Below are 21436 nucleotides of genomic sequence, written 5' to 3'. Positions count from 1 at the left end.
AAATGAACAACAGAAGACTGCAAAAACATTGCCTGGTCTGATGAGTCCAGATCATTCAGATGGCAGGATCAGAATTTATTATAAACAACATGAAATATGGTAATTCTTATATAGCGCTTTTCTACTCTCCTGGAGTACTCAAAGCGCTGTATACAACATGCCTCATTCACTCATTCACTTCTAAACACAAGTGCAAACTAAAGTACATTCACACACATTCATACTCCGATGAATGCATCGGAGGGCAACTTGGGGTAAGTATCTTGCCCAAGGATATTTGGCATGCAGACTGGGGAAGCCAAGGATCGAATCACCAACCTTCCGATCAGCAGCTGATCTGCTCTACCACCTGAGCCACAGCCACCCCATATGAGCCCACTGCACTAAAACTGCCTCCACGGTCACCTTATGTCAATCCAACAAGCCACCTTAGGGATGTGGTGGGATAGGGAGAGTTTTCGAAGGGGTTGAATACGGTACTAATTAAATATAGCTAATAAAGCGGTCATTGAGTGTACATGCATGCAAATACATCTCATGATGTATGAATGATAAATGGAAGAGAAAAGGGACGTTATATTTCCTTCTACAGACTTTCAGACTGAGTGCTATCTGCACTGTTTGTACGTTCCAACCTCGGGTGTATTATTTCAGTGCTTTCAGCAAACATACAGTCAGTCTTGAAAGACAATGGGCTCAAGGTTAAGATGGAGACAATCAGACCGTTTCTATTCACCTTGCTGAAACCTTTTAAATGAATCAGTGTGTCTTTGTGATATGTGACTACCACGGTTTTTGTGCTATCACTTTATTTTGAAGCAAAACACTTTTAAAGTGAGGTGCAGTGGTTCTCTTTTAAAGCTTCTTTTGATTGATTGATTGATTGATTGTAATGTTTTACACTTTTTCTTCATATGTTGTCTTAATTTTCCTTATTTTGTCCGGTTAAATGCTCAAGACTCCATAACATTAAAAACAACATTAAAAATGAGTCAACTCAACAACTCACAGCACTGCAGTGCAGAATCTGAACAAGGACCTCGTCCCCTCTTCCTAAAGGTGAAAGCAGAGGCATAAAAAATAATAAGCATTAATTAATTAAACAAATGCCATTTACTTATCTTTTCCAAGTGATAACTGCAGTCATAATGTCAAAAAAAAAAAAACCCTCTTCAGCCTGCATGAGGTTATCCTGGCACACGTGGAATTCATTTCTGTGTATGTATTTCTGGGAAGTGTGTTGTGTTGTTATAAAAAAACAATGGGTGATGACCCTGCCTGCTAAACTGATGTATCGGATCCTGTTCAGCACTGCAGGATTTTCTCTATTGGCCCTCTCCAGAGAAATGTCCTCCTCTCGAAAAAATGGTCTTTCTACTAGACAAACAAACAGGCGCTGATAAATCAAACATGTATTTTAAGAAAATCTGTCTGTTTTCCCTGCAGTGACTCTTTTTGCTCAGCTCAGTTAACACATGATGCAATTTATTGAGTACTGCAACAGAAATATTACATTTTTCCATTCATTTGATGATTCAAAAGGAGCAGCCTCCTAATGCACAGAGACGTATGACGAAGACAATGCACTGTGGCAGCTTTGGCCCAAAGTCCTGGTTTAGTGAAGTGCTGAGGCAGCAACGTTCACTGCGGTGTCAGGTACAGATGTCTCCCTGCGATTGCTGAATCAAATGATTTAGCAAGCATAAAGCAGATTAAAACATGCTGTAATATTTGTTCTTTTGATCTGGGCTATGGGTCCACATCAGCTTTAGTCATCTGACCACAGAAAAAACCCTGCTTCCTGAGAAAATCATCAACTGTTCCCCCATTCTGTGCAAAGCCATTAGGGGATTTTCTGTGATTTATTCACATGGTCTTGATCCAAAGCACTTTCCAGTATACATCACTGAAGAGGTCGTTTAAAAGTCTACAAGAAAAACCCAAACATGAAAACCCACACTTAAAAAAATGATAAATTCTCTTTTATCTTTAACATGTCTGAGAAAAGTGATCACTTGCAGACTGTGACTTTGATAACTTGCCGTAAGACGTGAAAAACATCAGGAAAATCCTACGGTTATATTCCTCTCTGCCATAGACCATAATTATTGTTCAAAAACTGCTAAAACACACCAGTGAGCCAACTTGACACAAACATCATCTTCTGGAAAGCCTTATACGAGTGTACAACACTGCCTTCCACCAAATCAAATCAAGTCGTGTTTTTTTTTAACCAAACAGAGTTAGAGGGCAATGTAATCTCAGCTGTTGGACTGTGTTCAGGAAAGCAGGAACATTTTCTAAATTAAGAATATGCTCCATTTTGTGCCACATACAAGTTTTAGGGAGATTGCCAGGGTGTATGGTGGAGATAAAGAGACACTGAGGCCCACTGTGAGGTTAAGATTAGGAAAAGATTTCTTTAAAAAATGGAAACTATATATTTCTGACCTATTTTTAAAGACTGGCAATGTTTGGGGAATCTTTTGAGTAGTAAGGGATAGAGCTGTGGCCACAGGAAAGGTAGGGAAGGCAGAAGGTATTGGGAAAAGATTAGCAAATTGATTTCATTAATTTTATTTACATTACATCAAAAATATTTTGAAAAGATGTAAGTGGTTGAATAGTTAGGGGTGTTACATGCTTAGAACGGAAAATTACAATAAATTCAAAGAAGATAGGTGCCATCTAATTTACTTAGGCTACTGTTGCTCATCATCTGTCTTATTGTTAACAAATAATTATAAACAAACATATTCTGGGGTAATACTTTATATATATATTGGACTTTGGACATACTAGTCTAAAGTCCAATACTGATTAACCCTAATGACTGTGGGTTTTCAGCAAAATGACAAATTTTTAAAGCTGTCAGCGTTAATCTTGTTAAAATGACGTTAACGCCATAACTTTCTAACTTTTCATCGACGATAAAAGCCACTGCTCGGAATCTTGGGATAATTTTTGACCAATCTTTGTCCTTTGATGTTCATATTAAATCCGTGACCCGTTCCTGCTTTTTCCACTTAAGAAATATTGCCAAACTCAGGACTATTGTCTCCACAACCGAACTGCAGATGCTTGTCCACACCTTTATTTCCTCCCGGCTAGACTATTGTAATGCACTTTTCTCCTGTGTATCTAAGGCCTCACTAAATCGGCTCCAAGCGGTTCAAAATGCTGCAGCAAGGCTTTTAACCCACAGCAATAAATTTTCCCATATCACTCCTATACTAAAATCCTTGCATTGGCTTCCGATTGGGTATAGATATAAGTTTAAAATCCTCACCTTTACGTTTATGTCTCTACAAGGTGAGGCCCCCATCTATATCTCGGAGCTTCTCAAACCCTATTCTCCAAAGCGAACTCTTAGATCCACTGATAGTGGTCGTCTATCTATTCCACGGACTCGTCTGAAAACAAAGGGGGATCACGCTTTTCAAACCCTGGCTCCAATACTGTGGAACGGTTTACCCTCCTCACTACGCACCATCGACACGGTGGCCTCTTTTAAAAAACAGCTTAAAACTCATCTGTTTAGACAGGCATTTGGGTAATATGTTGTCTTATTTTATATTTATATTGTACTATTGCTTGTTTGATATGCTTTTATATTTCTTCTAATATTGTTCGTTTGACATGTTTTTATGTGAAGCACTTTGTAACAGCGTTTTTGTCTTAAAAAGTGCTATATAAATAAATTTTACTTACTTACTTACTTACTAACTGCATTAACGCGGCAAATCTCCGTTAGCGAGTTAGCGTGGATCGGCCCGTGAGTTGGGTTGCATGGCGTCAACGCGTTAGCACGGTTAGCTTGTTAACACGTTAGCGCCGTGCGGGGCACGGGGTGATCTGCGCTAACTCGCTAACGGAGATTTGCCATGTTAATGCGGTTATGGCGTTAACATCATTTTAATGAGATTAACGGTGACAGCACTACAAATTTTATTGCAGTGTACGACATATAATTCACTTTATTAGCTACACTTTGCTAGTAGCCAAATTGAACATCGTTCTGCCTTCAAAACTGCCCTCATTCTTGGTAACATAGATTCAACATTGTGCTTAAAACATACAAATCGCCTGTTCCACATCCAAAAGGTGCTTGGATAGAGGTTTGGTGACTGTGGAGGCATATTAAATACAGTGTGCTCATTTTAATGTTCAAGGAACTGTTTGAGATGACTTGCGCTTTGTGACATGGTGCGTTATTGTGCTGGAAGCAGCCAGCAGAAGATGATTCCACTGTGCTCATAAAGGGATGGACATGGACAGCAACAATACTCAGCTAGGTCGTGGTGTGTAAAATATCAACCATTCTATTACACCAGCAGCAGCAGCCTGAACCATTAATATAAGGCGGGATGGATCCATGCCTTTGTGTTGTTTACACCAAGTTTTGGCCCTACCAATTGAATGTTGCCACAGAAATGGAGACAGCTAATGTTTTTCCAGTCTTCTCCTGCCCAGTTTTGGTGAGCCTAATCAAACTGTAGGTCCAGCTTCTTGTTCTCAGCTTACATCTGATGTGGTCTTCTGCTGCTGTAGCACATCTACTTCAAGGTTTGACGTGTTGTGCATTCAGAGATGCTCTGCTGCATAACTTGGCCACATTCTTCCAATCTTCTACTGTCCATTTTTGCTGAAATAATGTAAATTGTAGCTTCAGTTCAGTATTCAGAGATGCTCTTCTGCTTCCAATCAGCTTGAAGCAGTCTGGCCTTTCCCCCCTGACATCTAGCATCAACACAACATTTTCACCCAGGAAGCTGCTGCTCACTGAATATTTTCTCTTTTTTCTTTTTCAAGTTGGTTGTGTGGGAAAATCCCAGTACAGTAGATCAACAATTTTTGAAATACTCAGACCACCCTATCTTGCACTTAAATCATATTTCTTCTCCATTCTGGTACTTGTTTGAACTTCAGCACATCATCTTGACCATGCAAGTTGCTGCCATGTGATCGGCTGATTAGATGCCTGTGTAGTAACTGAACAGGTGTACCTAACAAAGTGGCTTGTGAAGCTTTTAATAGGGAGGACCTTAATAGGTGGCCACCAAAGATTAGGGTAATGAGAAATTTGCTGAAGATTCAGTGTGTGTCAGTGTGAGGTTGAGGTTTGACCTTTTATCATTCTAGCTATGAGGCATTTGTATGAAACATTTTTAAAACGAATTCCTGAGTTAAACCTTTTACCAAATCAAACTCTAATCAGTTCATCCTTGAGTCCAAATGCCTTTTTGTGAATGGGACTACCAACTCAAAAACATAATGCCTGAGGGCACGACTGTCACCGAGAAATAATAAAATCATTATTCAATCTTTGAAATTGCATCCCAGGGTCTTTGTTTAGTCCTCATATTAGTGCTGAACAGCGCACACATATCGCCAGGGTCAGGCTGTAATCACTGCTCAGCCTTCACTCACACAACGTGAAATGAAAGAGATGAGTAATGCGCAGGCTGGAAAGAACAGCATGGCAGAAGTTGCCTGACCCCATTGGAGTTTAAACCAGACTTAGCAACAAACACATCTTCACAGAGCACGAAATAAACACAGTTTACCCCCCCCCTTTCATGACCAATACTGGAAACAGACTGTATTCAATGGAAACCCAATCATTTATGCATGAGCTCAGCATTTATCCTTCAATTATCATGACTCATGATTTTATCAGACATCATTTCCACCCCCTCTCACCAACAGGCTTGCGCAAAAGCCTCTGCTTCAAATCTCATCTGACTGTCCTGCTGAGTTCTTTGCAACAAATTAAACCCTTCCTATTATGCAGAATACAAAAGAGACCATGTTAAGATTTGGTAGTGCTGCGGGTCATAGAATGACTCAACGGTAGATATTTAACAGACAAACCGTGAAGCGTCTCGCTCGGTTCAGAGACTCTTTGTAGAGTTTAGTTAAATTGGGATAGAAGAAATGTTCTCATCTCAATCCAAGTGTGACAGCTACTGAACTACTGCACACCTGAAGCAGAAAGTGCAACAAAGTTATATTTGACTAAACTGCAAAAAAGAAGCTTTTCAATTTGATCTACCTTGGCTCCAATTTTGAAAATATATGAAGAGAACTTGAATTCATGGAATATTTTGTAGTCCTTTGATCAAATTTGAAGGTTTAAAGATACTGCTTTCCACTGCCCCACTGTTGATTGAATATTGCAGTGACATGTTAATGCTTATAAAGGAGCTAGTCATTTCTAGCAACGCTGCCAAAAATTAGCACTTTGATCTTTGGCAAGCCATATTTTAAAAAAGCAATCCTAGGATGTGTGTGATGAAATAATAAATCGAATACCACTGACAAACTGAATTACATCAGGTTGTGGTACGAATACCTTGCCATTCAGTACTTGAACTAACTCAAAGAAAAAGCTGCTTGCAAATGAACGCACATATTTTGCCCTGTCCTCAGAGTTACATGTGACCTAATACACAAAATAAAAAAAACAACACAGGAAGATAAAACAAACAAAAACCATCTGGTTTTTTTTGTGGTTTTTTTTGCATCTGTTTCCTTTTTTCTCTGATTTCCACCAGGCATAAACAAAGTGGAGGCAGTTTCTGATAGGCAGGGTGACTCATATGCTCTGGGTGACTTTCTGAAGAAAAAAAAACCAGGCCTACCACCTTCCTCATAATCATCGTCATCATGTTGTTGGTCTCAGTAGTGGATTACATTAATATTATCCATGAGTGAAATGCAGCCAGCAGTCAGGAAAAATTCATATTGCGAGAAGATGAAATTCTTGAAAATCTATAACACCTATTGGGTATCTTGTCTATTAGCAGTAATGGACGTTGGAAGCTTATGAAACCAGCATGTGGAAGACAGCGTCTGAAGGCTTAATGGTATCCAGTGCAATGATTGCGATGATGATGTGATTGCTGACTCAGTGACAGCAGTTACAGAATAACGGCAGCATCAGTGAAACACGATATGAGACAACACATTTTCCAGCTGAGAGCTCTCTTAACTGGACCCCCACCACCACCACCACCACCACCCAGCTGCTTGCAGATAGAAGTGTGTCCACGTGCTGTACGGTCACCACAGTCAAGCTATTACCCGTTTAGCTTTAAATCCTCCAGATGCGTCACGATGAATCATCTCCCACATCTCTGGCTGAGATTGCATCTCCCTGTTGGTCTTCATCATATAAGAATGCACGCTTGTTCTTGAAACACCAAGATTAAAAATAACTAAATAAATAAGCCCAAGAACATGAATGTGTCACTTGTGGTCTTTGTGTTTTTGTTTTTTTTTAAAGTAAGTGTATTATGCTATATTCATTTTTCTTTGGGGCAAACAGAATGCTGTTGTTTAAAGGCATCCCATTTTACACACTGTCACCCCTGTCTCTGAAGAAAAAAGCCTCACAGCAGTCCAGTGATGAATTGAACAGTAGCAGGTTTATGATGTTTTATAACACATTATTTTCACTACTATGATTACTATTCCACTTCTATGTTATTTACTACAATAATATTTCATAAAAATCTCATCAAAAGATCAAAACATTTTTGCACAATCAGTTTCTCGCTGCTTTTTGTCCCTGTTGGTTTATGCCAATGCAATATTTAAACATGTTAACAAATATGTGCTTTCACATTTTCTTAAAACCCGTTTTTATTTGTTAGGTTATAGGAAAATAAATGGGAAAAACCCATCAGAACAAGCCTGAAATTTTTCATCAGTGCAATGTCTAAACCTCCAAGTAATTCCATGTACTTCCATTGTGTTTTATAGACTCAGAAATATGGAAAACATAAACTTTTTGCCCTTTTCTTAAGATGCAGAGCTGGCACGAGTAACCTACATAACCTAGAATTGGTTATTTCACATGTTCCCATTACATACACTCCAAAATTGCTCCACCTATTCTGATTTGGTTTACATATCGAAAAGGAGTAGGAAGAAGTGCACACTAGGGATGGGTATCGTTTAGGTTTTATCCGATACCGGTGCCAAACCGGTACTTTTGAAACGGTGCCGGTGCTTAAACGGTGCTCAAACCGGTGCTCAAACCGGTGCTTATAATGGAGAACACAAAATTGGTCCAAAAACCTCCCATGTTCAGCTGTTTTTTTGTAAAAAGATAACAATGTTAGCCTTTTCTGCAGCTATGGGGCATATATGGTATCACTCTTGGCTGGAAGCAGTGTTTAAACAATGGAAAAAACACAAACTTTGTCCAAAAACCTCTCATGTTTAGCTGTTTTCCACTTTTTCTTTGGTCATTTTAGCCTTTTGGCCAGGGTGAAGGGAGTATTTGCCATCAAACAAGAAGACAGCCGCATGTAGCTATGATGATGTTTGCTAGTTCACCTTACATGCATTAATGTAATAACGTGGTTAGCCTACACAACGTAAATTACACACGAACAACATTAAGCTACTCGCCCAGAGAAGAACGGCTGCTGCTGCCATCATCATCCGTCATCATTTCTGCTACACTGGCAGGGCTAGGGGCCAGGACTCTCCTCTTCAGGGTTTTTGGGGGATGTTGCTCCGGGTCCGATAACAGGCAACCCACCCGCAGTAGATGTGCACGGTGTGAGGTCTCGCAGCAAGCTATCAAATACGGCGCATTTCTCGGCTTTTAAAAAAAAACGCTATGCGTCGCCAGGTGTTTCATCGGATTTGAGGTGTTACCTCCTTTGACAGTATCACAGTATCAGCTTAAAGCACTTGTTGAAGGCTGCTGAGTTTGCATATTTTGCTGTGAAGTACAGCCAGACTTTTGACCGCTTCGCCTTGGGCATTTTTAATCTGTAGCTCTGCTTTAAAAGAACGTACGTACCTGGACCCGCCTACTATCCTCAGAAACGTAAAATGATTGGCTAGAAGTGTATCACAGCTCAGGAAAAAAAAAGCACCGAAATAAAGCACCGAAATGTGCGCTGCTTTTCGGTCTGGTTACTACCGTTTATGTCAGAACCGGTGCCATCATGGCACCGGACACCGGTACCCATCCCTAGTGCACACATATTTAATCCCATAAATCATCAGGTAATATTTATCCAGCTTCCTTATTCATATAAATTAATGAATAAGGAAGCTGGATAAGACAAATTTGGGCCTTTTTTTTCATGAGACTCTGTGAGGACAGATTTGCTTTTGTGATCTTGCCTCAAGTGGACATTTCAGCAACTGCATTTCTTAATTATTTTTTTGGTTCATTTATACAGTCTTTATTATTCAGCAATAGCAAAATGGTTTTCCGTGTAAATCTGCTTTATAACACTTCATAGCAAATCCACTTTTTAAAAAAAACAAAACAGAACTATCATGATACTGAAAAAAACCCTTTCAATGTACACTCTGCTCTATGTGACTATAGAATTTATGGCGACCACATCTTGTTGTAGTTTTTAATCTTTTGGCATTTGCTGACTATGTAAACACATTTACCGGGATAAATAGTTATTTTACGTTTTATAGTGTTTATTCTAGCCAATAATTAGGACGGACAAACTTTAAACTACAGCTATCAATAGCAGAACCTTGACCTAGGGGCAGTCATGGCTCATGCAATCGATTATCTAACAATCGGAAGGTGGATGGGTTGACCCCGACCTCCTCCAGTCCTCAGGCACGATACTAAACCCTGAGTTGTCCCTGATGCATTTGTTATCATGTTAGTTAGCATCATGTCAGATAAATGAATGAGTGTGGTTGGGCGAATGAAAGATGCTATATAAGTACCAGACAATTTACCTCCCATCTGACTCCAATAACTGCTTTGAGGTGGTTTATATTGCAAGGTAGAAAAAACCCTACATAATTCAAAAGAACCATCCACAATCACATGATCCCCTATAAGCAAACACTTGGCAACAGTGGGAAGGAAAAACTCTCTTTTAACAGGCAGAACCAGGCTCGGGGAGGGGCGGCCATCTGTTGTGACGGTTTGGGGGATGAAGGGAAAGAGAAGAGAGCAGAGAGAAACAGGACAAAAGGGAAACTGTAGGACAGAGTTTAATTATTTCTAATGATTAAATAAAGCAGTGGTGTATAAACAGACAGAGTGTGAAAAGAGATAAATGAAGGAGAAACGCTCAGTGCATCATGGAAAGCTAGCTAGTTAAATTAGCTGGATGAGCAGCCTAGTATGATCAGACTATTTTTACAGTATTATCACTTCATAAACAGTGAGCATGGTCTTAGGGCACGAATGGTGTTGGCTGTTTCTAGTGAAGAAGGCAATTTCAGATTCTGGGTTATTTCCCAAGGGACACCACAGATCGATCCACCTGTCACATATTTTACACTGGATGCTTGTGTCTCCTCCCAGAATCAAACCAGGGATTTAGGTCTAAAAGGGAAATGTGCTAACTACTAGAACTACTCTTGCCATTTCTAGAGTAAGCCATTTAATTATTTTTCTTTTTAATTCTTAGGGTATATTTTATTTATACATATTTATATATTTCAGTTGGATTAAAAAACACTGATTATTTTTTGAAATTCATAGTAATCTAAACATGCTTACATTTGCTGATGTAAATCACTCATAATGAACCTAAGTTAGAGAACCCGCCTTGGGGAAGAGGCACTTGCATAGGATAACTTTGTCTAGCATCGCGTCGTTTCCTTTGTTTACTTTGATGTCTGACATTTGTTAACTTAGTTCGTTGGATTTAGGACACGAGCAGCAGAGCAGAAAAGCTAGTATTTATATCAATACTTAATAACCAGTCTGTGTGGTGTAGGGCATTGTTTTGAAAATAAATATGTCCTCTCCAGTCTAGCAGGTCATTTCAGATGCTCTCTTATTTCCCAAGTGTCACCACAGCAAATGCATCATGGATTTTTGGCATGTAAAGACAAAGAAGATCCCGGCAGAACCACCTCTGCCATTTCTAGAGTTGAGTTATTTAAATAATTGTGTTTTGAATTCTTCTTTAAATCGTCTTTTCTGTTATTATTTGTACATTTCATGTTACATTGAAAATTATAGTAAGTAACTTTGGAAATCTAAACAGTTTTTATTTAAAATTTATTTTGTTGGTGTCAGCTTATTTATAACACAATAGTGATGACTCTTTGCAGGGTCATCCCTCCCTTTCTGTGAATTTTTGCTGAAGGTCCCAGACTCCACAGTTAGAACTGATTTCTACATTTCTTCTTAGGAAACCCGCGTGTCATCCGTTTGACCTCTCACCCAAGCACCACACAACACCAAAGAGAGACTGAGAGAGAGAGAGAGAGAGATAGAGAGAGAGAGAGAGAGACTGACTCCCACTGTTCGCGTCGGGAGCCTCAGCGAGAGGCAGAAGCGAAAGAAAGACTGTCACACAGCCTGGCTCGCATGCTTTAACTTGTTCTCATGTAACCGCCCGTGAAGGAAAGAAACAGAAGAAGAAAACAGAACAATTGCATGGATTTACAAATGCCTTTAAATCTCGTGACCACTGACCAGGGAATATGAGCCGGCTATGAGAAGTTGTTTGATCCGACCGGACGTGCGAGCGCTGCCGGCACCAATAAAGAAAATCATGGTAAGTTTTATTTCACACAGCAGCCTGCTGTATTTTCACGGCTGTTTAACCTTTTTAACATCAGTTTTCTGCTGTGAAACCTGTTGTCTGCGCCAGTTCAAAATAGTTTATGCACTCGCTTCTCTGGCTGTGTGTCTGAAGGGAGCGGGTGCAGAAATGGAAAAGTTTATGGCTGATTTGACTGTGCGCGCACAGTGTATAGCTACGGAGACATCATAAGTATAACGGACTCCTTTCAGCGCAGAGGCGCCCGCTCTCCCTAAAGGGAATGAATAGGTCACTATGTATTCTAATCAAACCCAAGATTTGACTCATTTTAAAGCGGCGGAGAGAGCCGCCGCTCCTGAGAGTTACCGACAAGAGCGCCAATCGTGGGCGAACATCGTGGAGATCATTCGCAAAACTATCGAGGAAATCTTATTCGAGTCGCAATCAGTGAAGCGGTCGCTTTTATTCTAAAGTAACCACAGCGAGGTCTTTGGTCACATTTCCTGCGAGAAAATGTGGCTTCCATTCATGAGATGCAGGATTTTCAACCGTGAGAGACCAAACAAAAGGTTTCCTGCTGACCAATGAGAGCAGGGGAAGCCTCTGGAGGGACGGAGCGGTCCTCTCTTTGTCCAACAACACCAGACCGACCACTGATGCCTGCCGCGAAGCCCGCCTGACCGGGGGGTGTTTGGGAGGGAGACGGCATCTTTTTGAGATTGCGCGTAAAGGCGCACCTCACAGTCAAGCAGGATCTGAAACCACCTGCACATTTATCTTTAACTGCCTGAAAGAATTTGCAGGAGGTAGACATTTAAATTAGAATATGCTGGTGCTTTATGGAGTCATGTGATGTGCTTGGTTAGTAGCTGACACATGCCCCTCGGTGTGAATCACCTCACTTTAACCTCCTTCCCCCTTAACTTTCGGCTTGGTTAAGTTAATGTGCACAGTAGCTACTACAAGGGATTTTAATTACTGTAATTGAGCTTTTAATTGAGCACAGGTAGCAAAGTGGCTGCAGTGGTCTCAAACGCTGAGAGAACTTAATCGGCGAAAGAGCACTTAAGTAGCAGGACAATGCAGAGGTGATGGGAAATCTGTCAAGAGCACTAGTGCTGGCTGGAGCAGTTCATTGATTAGATGAATGCCAGGGAATTAATGAAGTGTTTAAAGAGCTGAGACATTTATCAAGCAGAAATGCCACGCATCCTATAGCGACCATCAACTTAAATGATTTGTGTCACCGTACATCTCATATTTGTGGGTTTTAAGGGCAGTTAACTGTGCAAGCAATGTGAAGACGTCATCTTTTTTTTTTAATTACATATCATGAACTACTAAGCACTCATTCAAAAAATAAATTAAAGAACAACCAGTGATGAAATTAATAATTGCTATCATCCGTAAAGAACACTTATTTTTAAAGCTTATATATCATGTCATGTTGTTTACATTGGCGCAGCAGGATATATACAGTGTGTGTGTGTGTGTCTGTGACAGGATGTGTAGCTGTTTGTAAGTTGACACAGTCTATGTGGGAAGCCGAGTCGTAGGCGTAAGTGTGGTGGGGATTCTCTTTCTCACTGCAGTATATTATTATACAGTGAGTGGGATGGATGATTAAAATGATTTAAATGCCTCGACTGAGGGTAGCGTGCGTGGCCTCTAGCAGCCTCACTGTTTTTGTTTGAGCTCTTTTTTTAAAGATTTCTACCCACAACAGATTTCTGGAGTGACTGAAGCACTTTGATGAATTACTCTGGCCAGCCCAAGTTGATCTATCATATCAAACTTCTGACTGGTGTAGCGTCAACGTCTCTCTTCATACTGGGCTGATGAGGCATTCATTTCGCAACTTGAAGAAGCAGAGCTATGAATGAATAATATTTCTGTCAAGTATGAGGAGAAAGATTTTTTTCAATGAGGCTTTGATTACGTGTAAATGTGAGCACAGCGGGATTAACAGCTTCAAACACTGGTTTTTCTCCGGTCCTGAAGATGATCACGCTTCTTTCACAGAAAGGATAAGATCAGTTTTGATGTGAAAAATGCATATAAATATGACGTGGCGATCATCTTATTGCTAAGCAGACCACAGTGTGTATGTAAAAGATGCCTCGGGTTCTGAAAAACGATGGGGAATGCATGAGCAGATCAGCAGAAGCCAAGAAGAGAGAACTTTAAGAGAAATAACCCTACTTCTCTCCTGATTTATGACCTCAGTATACTTTTCTTTTGTATACATTTCTTTATTTTTGGCCTTATTTACAAGTTTCAAGCCATATTTATTGCCAACACGTTCTCACTCCCTAAGGGTTATTGCAGCACTATAATTATTTTCCAAGAAAAGGTTTAAATTGACGTAAAACACATGATAAGCAGAAAATGACTATGACAAGTTGTTACTCCATAAATGACTGACAAGTGACTCCTCGTAATGGGTAAAGATTCACTTCCACTTCCCGCCCATGACATCTGAGCAAGGAGTGGAAGTGATGTCAATGGCCAAAATGCAGAACTTATGATAAAAATAACCGTATGACTGTTCCCACCACTAACACATGACCATACACTGTGTTCACTGCATCATTCCATGTTTGGCACTGATCACCACCTGCACTCGTGTATATACCTATCTACTTAGCACTTTAAATTCTTATTCTTATTTTTATTTATTTATTTATTTATTTTTCATGTCTGTTTAAGCGTAATTTATGACAGTATGTTTGCACTGAAGCACCGCAGCAATTTCCTAATGTTGTAAACCTGCTCAACATTTGGCAATAAAACCCTTTCTGATTCTGATTCTGATTCTGATTCTGAAAAAAAAACTTGCGGCTTAAAATTTGTCATCTCCAAACCGTTACGTGTCTATATCTCATTTACAAAATCGATGGCTCAGACTTGATGTAAATGATTTTTCTGCTGGTTTTGAAGTGGAAGCTGCTTGTACTGAACTTTGCAGCTCTCTTTTTCAGACCTATCTTTGTTCACTGCAGCGGTGAGTTGTGCGTTTTCCTTTGTTTTTCAACCCACCGTTTAGTCCATGAATAATGCATGTTGCCTGGCTCCAAGTGCCTCTACTTTCACCAAGAATCTTTCAAAAGGGGCCGAGTTCATTTAAGTTGATATGAGATTTGTATAGATCACAGGAATGTAAATAACAAGCTAAAGCTGTTTAAGCAGGGTTTGTTTTTCCTAATGCATTTTCTTATGTATTCAAAATCAAGCATTCTGTTGAGCAAATGACAAAGGCTAACTTTAAGTCTATTTCCAAGGATGTAGTTTTATAAACTACACCCAAGCTATAGGCTGTTATATATTGTAAATTTGATAAAGAAGAAATGCTAACCTATCTCTGTTGGAATTTTCTCAGGAGAAGGGGATGCAATAGACACAGCAGATGCATTCTATAGGAATTCAATTTAAGTGACCTTTACCATTACAATTACCATAGAGAATTTAAAAGAAAATATGCAAAGGGCTGTGGTCTTTTCAGAGTCATGGATTTAAAGTCATTAGACACTGACAGTGATGAAACGTATCCCAATGTTTGGACGAAGGATGAATTACACACTGGATTAGTGCAAGTGCACAAGATGAACCCAAGTGTTTTGTGCAGTGGGGCAGCTTTTATTAGCAGAGAGAAGTGAAGACTTTCATGTGAATCGTGCCATTGTGCATTTAGTGTCACATGCATTTGCCACGTCGGTGCGTTTGTTTATTCATGCAGTTTTAATTTAGGTGTAATTTTCACCGGGATAATCCAGCCCATAAATCTCGAAACGTTTTCATATTCTGCTGAGGCCCCGGCAGTGTCATGATTTATCAAAATGAACTAGAAAGCGGAAGTATTAATGAACACTGGTGCATGGTCTGTCTTCCTGCCAGCTTCCTTTTGCCCCACATTTCTTTGTTTTCAGTGAGAACTCGTCTGGGACATTTTGCACCAGATGGGGCAACAGTGTGTCCCAGAGCAGCTCTGTCTCATCCCAAAAGCCTCTGATCAGACCCTGTGGCATTTTTTCCCTGGTGGTCAAGGGAAGCCAACTACCCCCCCTTCTGTTCAGATTTTAGTTGTTATTTAAAGAAAAAAACAATCTGTCCAACAGTTTCAGTAATTCTTCTCCCCTCCTGTTATCTTTCTCACTCATCACTGAGGACTCGTCTGTAAAATGCACTGAAGCACTGTACTTCTGAATGCTGGAGAGATTGTGGCTGTTTACAGCTTGTGCAGGCTTGTTTGTGTTCTCAGTCTGTTATGCTGGGCCCTGAACATTTGATCTAGCTTTAAATGATAAGGAAGCATGGACAGTATCATTGTACATCAGGCAAGTAAAACAGGGTTTGTAAGCAAAGGTCCCCTGATTGCACTGGGAAAGAGAGCACACTGCATGTCGGTAAACGTCAGCATCGGGTATGTTGCATACTCTCTGCACATCCTGTATCTGCATGTTTTGTGTAAAATGCAATCGTGTGGTTTAGGGTTACTGTCTCACTTGGCTTCCTCAAAATTGTACCTCACACCACACCACAGATCAGTGCTTTTGATATTGAACACAGCTTTCTTTTTCTCAGTGACTCATGCATTCCAGCCCTGCTCTGATAACTGGCACCCATTTTGTTCTCTTACATGGCCTTTTTCCATCCTGTAGCACAACTGTGTTTCACAAGTGAAGCATCTGACCTGTGTCTTGTTTCTTTTAAATAAAAATTCAACCACTGCTGCAGGATGCTTTATATCAAGTTTTCACTGGTGCACCGATCATTAGACATATCGAAATATGAAAAAAAATCTGTCAAGTTTTCACCCTCCTTTCAGTCTTTTTACGAAACCTTTGTTTTCTTCAGCACTGGCTGCATGTTGCATGCTGTAGATTCAGTATGTAATCAACCCTCAGCAATACAAACCCCTCCCACTCCCACAACATGACGTCTTTTCAGTTAAGCTGTGTCCTCAGGGTCTATGAGTCTGCTCCGAGGATTAGAGAGAAACTTACATTTTTGAAAATGTCCATATTTAGTATTCACCTCTTGCTTAAATAGTTTCAGTTCTGCTTTTCCAATTTTAGATATCTGTGTCATTTTTCCTATTAGAGATTTTCAGTGTCATTGGAGCCCCGTTGTGCTACTGTTGACGCATACTGACACATCCATGTTTTCCTTTAAAAGGTTGCTGTGAAGGCATTATTAGAAATGCAGCGTTGTACAGATTCTGTACTGTTTGGTCAGTTACGGAGTTTTGCGTGGGAGAATCGTATGAAAAGAAGCAGCCATAGCGAGATGAAAAGGTCGGCACGTGTCTTGGTCCTCGCTGTTGTTTTCCACTGTCACACCACAACACATCAAGGTGAAAAGTTGCACTGAGCCAGGGCATCTCAGTTGCTCTCAGTCGCTCATGGCATAGTTTGGTGTGACTAAACCCACCACAGTGGAAAAACCCTATAATACCTGTCTTCCTGCAATGTGCATTCCTAAACTGTGCCCACGGCCGCAGAGCAGTTTTGTTTTGAAAACTAATCTTTGTGGGTTAGACACCCACTTGGCTAAGAGATTTCTGGTCAGTGTTGAAACTAGAGATGGCACAATACCACTTTTTCATGTCCGATACCGATATCATAAATTTGGATATCTGCCAATACCGATATGAATCCGATATAGTGTGTTTTTTAATCAATAAAACTGTTTTTTTAATATCTTGCTGCTTTTTGTATAAGTTCATACTCAAGTTAAAAAAAAACACTAAAGCTATTCTGTTATACCTGTATGCAAAAAATGCACTGCACCCAAAATATTTCATAGTTCAGCAACACTGATCAATCTAATAAACTTAAACCTACTCCATCCTCCCTATTCTGGTATTTTAAAGAGTAAGCAACCTAACTAATAGGGCTCTAAAACTCCCAGCAAAAAAAAAAAAAAAAAAAAGGGAACACCCCACCCTCCACCTTGTGATGCTTAATTGACGTAATCAACTTTAATTTGATGCAGTGTGAAAAAAAAAATGCACAGAAATAAATTATTTTTCAAGAATAATTAAATAGATTCAACATCTTTCTTCAACAGAATTGCAGACTGCACAGATGGTACCTTCCCAAAGGGAAAAGTACTATAGCTTACTAGGGTATATTAGACTTAATAGTCACTATATACAGTAATGGACTTCTATACATTTTACATCAGATTAAAACTTTGGGTGTAAGATTCAGATAATTATTTATTAAAAGCTCGGCATTTTAAATGATAATAAGAAAGAAAAGTATGTCTTTGTGCCCCCTTTTCCCTGTTAATGCCCTATCGGCCCCCCTGGATAAACTTTGCTAGATCCGCCCCTGCACAGTTACCAGCCATCAGCTACACAGAAAAGGATCCTGGTGTAGAACGTAAATAAATTTTAACAGCTTATCAAGCTTAAACGTGCTGCTGTTGTTCAGCCGCTGCTTTCCTCTTTCTGGCGCGAAGTGGGCGATAGACAAGCAAGAGAGACGGACTCGCGACAGAAAAGCAGATCAGCTGATCATTGATCAGTTTCATGATTGAAGTAGCAGCAGGAGAGGGAGGGAGAGAGAAGAGGCAGTCGCTCCATATATCAGTTGTAAAGCTTACAAACATTAAGAGATGAACTTGCACATTTGCTTTACTTCTCTCTGGGATAACTTCCTCGGAGATGAAATGCCAGATTGGTAGCGAGGCTACAAATACACACAGCTGCTCTATCACATGAGGCATACTGTTGCCACGTGCTACGGTTACGATCCGAGTTACGCCGTGTGGCAAGTTTTGTGAGGTGCTTTTTTGATATTTGATGGATCGGATTACATTTTTTATTTCGCTCCGATATCCGATCCAGTAATTTACATCAGTATCGGACCGATACTGATACGTAATATCGGATCGGTCCATCTCTAGTTGAAACCCTCAAAATCTGTAAAGTGTTTACCCTCCCTTTATGTCAACAGAATATTATCAACAAAACAAAAAACTTCCACCTTCTTTTTATTTTCTGTATTCAAAGATTTTCTCTAATTTAAAACTGAATATTTTTTGGTGTTTTCAATGTTTGAGCAAAACAAGTAATTTGAAGACTTTATTTATTTGTCAGAGCTTTATCATTCAACTAATTCTGTCCCGTGAAGACTGCACATCTTGCAGACTTTAGTGGAAACATACATGTATCTCATTAGTATGCAAAAGAGCTCTTTGCGTCACCGTAAACAAACCGGCTGTCAGAAGCTGTGTTGTTCTCTATGTCTATTTAAAAGTCTTAGGCCATTCAAGCAGTCTATCAAAAGAGACGTCGGCTCTTAAAGATGTCGTCTTCAGCTTCTCGCCTGTCACAGGAAATCCTTTGTTGCCTTTGTAAATTTTCATAAACAGACTGGTGTTTTTGTAAGCTTGCGTCTAAGTGACAGCGGGCTTCGGTGTATGACTGAATGATCTGTACTAGAAACAGTATCCGGCTGCATTCTGGCTGTGTTTTAGTGTGGGAGTTGGACTTTGAAACTAACGGTGCATGCAGGGTGCCCGGTGATAGATGGATCCTCCAATGAAGTCATGTTATGTATTCCTGATGAGACTAGTGAATCAGAGGAGAGGATTTATGTGGCGGTGGAGGAGCAACCACTCCAGAAGATGTTGTCTGTGTGAAGTGGTGGACTGAGGCTGTTTGTCATTGTGCTGAGCATCCAGTGATTAAGCTACCATGCTGACAGACATTCATCTGCTTTATCAAGTGAATGACTTGCATGCAAAATTCATTTGGCTCCAGTAAACAATGGGAAGTTTAATGGCAAGTCACATGCTTCATCTTCTTTTTGGTGTAATCCCATAAGTCACAAAGGTTTGCTAGTCAAACAGTGGTTTGTCTCTGGTTCCTTGCAAATTTAAAGCAATGAATAAAAAAAATTATAAGCTACTACATGTACTGATAAGTGGGAAAAATTAAAGGTAAGGAAAAAAAATCACATGAAAAACAACCTGTTTTCAAGCAGCATGCGAGTTTTAATGTGCAGAAATGACTGTTGTGAGAAACAATTTCAAATTTCTTCAATAACGCAACAAACCTTGTGCTACTGAGACATCTCACTGGGACTTTGAGGTGCTGAGTATGTCTGGCAACTCACGGTTGCGTGACACTGCCAAGCTGGGGGTCATTGCTTGTATTAATGATGCATGGGGAGCTGAACTGGCTTTTATTTCCCACACCATCTGTATCCAGTTGTGCCATGTAGATGGATTTTGGCGAGCTGAACAACCCCCCTTAGCAGCCAGTGGTATGATTTATGGGACTGTGGCACAAAGGGATAATGTGTGCAGAGAAAACTATTTGCAATTATGCAAATATCCACATTCACGATATACATCTTATTTATTTAATGCAAGGTTTAATATTGTGTTTTCCACTAAATATTCAAAAAGAAGTTCAGTGATTTCAACTGTTTTTGTTTAGTAAAAGCAGAGACATTTATATCTCTCAGGAGAACATAAAAACTGAAAAGGGTTGGAAAAGGAAGAAAATTTAATTTAGATAATTGAGAAATAATTGAACAACAGAGGTTTGTGAAACCACTAGGTCTAGATGTGTAGTATGATATTAAAATAAGTAGTGATAAAGAATCTTAGTAAAGCAGAGAGAAAAAATGGCTGATATCAAGAAATCCTACCAGTGGCTGGGCAAAGCAGGATTGAAGCACAAGAATCATGTGTATATGAAATATTTTAAACTATTTATATTCACAATATTATTGGATGACCACCTTTATTCCTAAAAGCAACTCTTTTTGGCAAGTTTTCTTTCAACAGTCTTCAGGAAGCTCTCAGGAAGATCATGAAGCCTGGTTCTCCGGGCTTCATGATCAATCATTTCTGCTGAGGCTTTAGCCAAAAGTAAAGCGGATCAGCTGAAAGGTGAGATTTATCTCTCAGATACTGTGTCTGATCTTTTTTCCTATTTCTTAAGGACATGACTTATACATTCATCTGCTGTAAAAAGAATAGTTTTTGTAATTTTTTTGTTCTCCACTTGGCAAATTTACAAATTTTCTTAAGGATTGGCTGCACACCAAAGATAATTCACGATTTCCTGTAATAGCTGTTTGGAATCATCTTCCTTTTTTCAAAAATACAATTTGAGGCCTGTCAAACTGTTATCTTCAACATTTGTCATTCTATTATTTAGTGCTGAAAAACTTGTCCAGTGTGACCTTTCATTTTGTGACAAGCAATCCAAACATTTCATGAAAAAATGAGAACTACTGTGAAACCTACTACTTCTCATCAATTATTCATTTTTTCATATTTGTGAAATTTTTCATGTTTGTGAAATATTTAATTAATATAAATTTAAAGAACAGACGAATATATACCACAATTTCTATTAAGACTAATGTGACTTAACATATTAGATCATATCTTACTTTCTTAACTATTCAGTACGCAATTACTTGAGTTTGGATGAGTCCAGCATACCATCACACTATCTCTCTATATATCTATCTCTATCTCTATTTATAGATATATCTATATATCTATATATAGATAGATGTGTGTGTGTGTATGTTGCCATGGAATTTCTTGGGGTTGCAGGGCAGTAGAAAGACAGAATTAGTGGTTCTCTGTGTGTGACTCCAGTATCTTTCTTCCAGATGTCACTCTAATGGGCCTCAGCACAGACCTGTGGGCACCTCAACAAAATAGAGCACCACAGATAGATGTGTTGATTTCCCAATTACCCCTGGCTACTCTTTTTTTGATGAGCAACTGGGAAACCTTTCAGTGTCCCAGTCATTTCTCACCTGTGAGATGAGATTTTTTTTAAATAACCGCACTATGCTGAAAGCTTTTGCTTTTGGTTGTGTGTTACTCTGTGTTACTTGCAATGTACCTTAACACAAGGTTAAAGCTGCAATTAGAAGTACCAACAG

General features: G+C 39.5%; 1 protein-coding gene across 2 annotated transcripts in view; it reads left to right on the top strand.

Annotated features, from left to right (window-relative positions):
• Window positions 1–11244: 11244 nt before the first annotated feature.
• Window positions 11245–21436, top strand: part of LOC120738016 (carbohydrate sulfotransferase 15-like) — a 40111-nt gene continuing 29919 nt past the window's right edge. The window contains exon 1 of one of the 2 annotated variants that reach the window (XM_040039022.1): window positions 11245–11522. The gene's annotated coding sequence lies outside the window, so the exon portion shown is untranslated. Of the gene's footprint in view, window positions 11523–14241; window positions 14515–21436 lie in introns of those variants that run through there. The other variant, XM_040039023.1, reaches the window with a different exon arrangement.

Source organism: Simochromis diagramma, unplaced genomic scaffold (genome assembly GCF_900408965.1).
Source record: "Simochromis diagramma unplaced genomic scaffold, fSimDia1.1 OVJJ01000402.1, whole genome shotgun sequence".
NCBI lineage: Eukaryota > Metazoa > Chordata > Actinopteri > Cichliformes > Cichlidae > Simochromis > Simochromis diagramma.
This window is presented reverse-complemented; position numbering and strand designations above follow the sequence as displayed.